Source organism: Suricata suricatta, chromosome 10 (genome assembly GCF_006229205.1).
Source record: "Suricata suricatta isolate VVHF042 chromosome 10, meerkat_22Aug2017_6uvM2_HiC, whole genome shotgun sequence".
Classification (NCBI taxonomy): Eukaryota; Metazoa; Chordata; class Mammalia; order Carnivora; family Herpestidae; genus Suricata; species Suricata suricatta.
The window spans coordinates 119,569,589-119,571,384 of NC_043709.1; the positions used below are offsets into that span (position 1 = coordinate 119,569,589).

General features: G+C 42.6%; 1 non-coding gene across 1 annotated transcript; it reads left to right on the forward strand.

Moving 5' to 3' along the window:
• Positions 1-961: 961 nt before the first annotated feature.
• Positions 962-1,068, forward strand: LOC115305803. Its single transcript, XR_003915001.1, has one exon. It is a non-coding gene; the product is annotated as a U6 spliceosomal RNA (small nuclear RNA).
• The last annotated feature ends 728 nt before the right edge of the window (positions 1,069-1,796 follow it).

Genomic DNA, 1,796 nt, shown 5'->3' on the forward strand with positions numbered 1-1,796 from the left:
CCCTCCGAGGCCCCGGGTTTGCATGGGAAGGAAGTGGGCTGAGGAAACAGCTCAGCTACAAACAGAAGCCATTTTTATAGAAAGCAGGGGATCTCAGAAAGTAGAGCCAAGGTCCCTAAAAGTGGAACTAAAAGCCTCAAAGAATAAGGAATTAGCTTGTACTCCCCAGTGCAGGCCCTAATTAAGGAACATTCCTGAGGTGCCTGGGTGGCTCTTTGGATTAAGCAATTAAGTCTCAGACTCTTGGTTTTGCCTCAGGTCATCATCGCACAATTTGTGAGTTCAAGCCCGGAGTTTAGCTCTGTGCTGACAGCTCCGAGCCTAGAGCCTGCTTCTGATTCTGTGTCTCCCTCTCTCTCTGCACGTCCCCCACTCATGCTCTTTCTCTCTCAAAAATGAATAAATGTTTAAAAATTTTGTTTTAAATAAAAAAGAATAGTTGTATGCAGCAGTTCTTCAAAAATTAAAAGTAGAGGGGCGCCTGGGTAGTTCAGTCGGTGGGGCATCCCACTTTGGCTCAGGTCATGATCTCACGGTTCATGGGTTCGAGCTCCGCATCGGGCTGTGTGCTGACCACTAGCTCAAAGCCTGGAGCCTGCTTCAGATCCTGTGTGTCTCTTTCTCTCTCTGCCCCACCCCTGTTTACATTCTCTCTCTCTCTCTCTCTCTCTCTGTCTCTCAAAAATAAATAAATGTAAAATTTTTTTTTAAAAATTAAAAGTAGAATTACCATATAATCAGCAATGCCACCTCTAGTATCGGAAGAATTAAAAGCAGAGATACAAACAGACATTTGCACTCCCATATTCATAGCAGCATTTTCAGAGAGGCCAGAAGGTGGAAGCTACCCAGATGTTGATCAATAGAAGAATGGGTAAATAAAATGTGATGTGTGTGTGTGTGTGTGTGTGTGTGTGTGTGTGTGTATACAATGGAATATGATTCATCTTAAAACAGGAAAATGCTGGCTTCGATAGTACCTATACTAAAATTGGAAGAACACAGAGAAGACTAGCATGGCCACTGTGTAAGGATAATGCAAAAATTTTTGAAGCGTTCCATATTTTTTGTAACATTATGTGCCAACTATATTGAAATTAAAAATAAACAAGGGTGCCTGGATGGCTCAGGCAGTTTAGCGTCTGACTTCGGTTCAGGTCATGATCTCACTGTTCGTGGGTCCAAGCCCCACATCGGGCTCTGTGCTGACAGCTAGCTCAGAGCCTGGAGCCTGCTTCTGATTCTGTGTCTCCCTCTCTCTCTCTCTGTCCCTTCCCCACTCATGCTTTGTCTCTCTGTCTCTCAAAAATAAACATTAAAAAAGATTTAATAAAAATAAATAAACAGGAAGAAAATTCTGATACATGCTTCAAAGTGAATGATACATGAAGACCTTATGCTAAGTAAAATAACCCAATCACAAGAGGATAAATACTGTAGAATTCCACTTACATGAGGTACTTGGAGTAGTCAACCAGGCAGAGACAGAAAGTAAAATGGTGGGCGCCAGGGAGTTACCAAAGATCTAGAGGTAGGGTTTAGGAAGCTAGTGTTTAATGGGTACATGGTTGTTGTGTTTGGTTTTGGGTTTTTTTGAGATTTTATTATTTAGGTAATCTCTACACTCAACATGGGGCTCCAACCCACACCCCCAAGATCAAGATTTGCTTGCTCTACTGACTGAGCCAGCCAGGTGACCCGGGTACAGTTTTAGTTTTGCAAAATGAAGAATGTTCTGGAGCTGGAAGGTGGTGATGGTTATACAAGAGTATGAAAGTACCTCATGCCACCAAAAT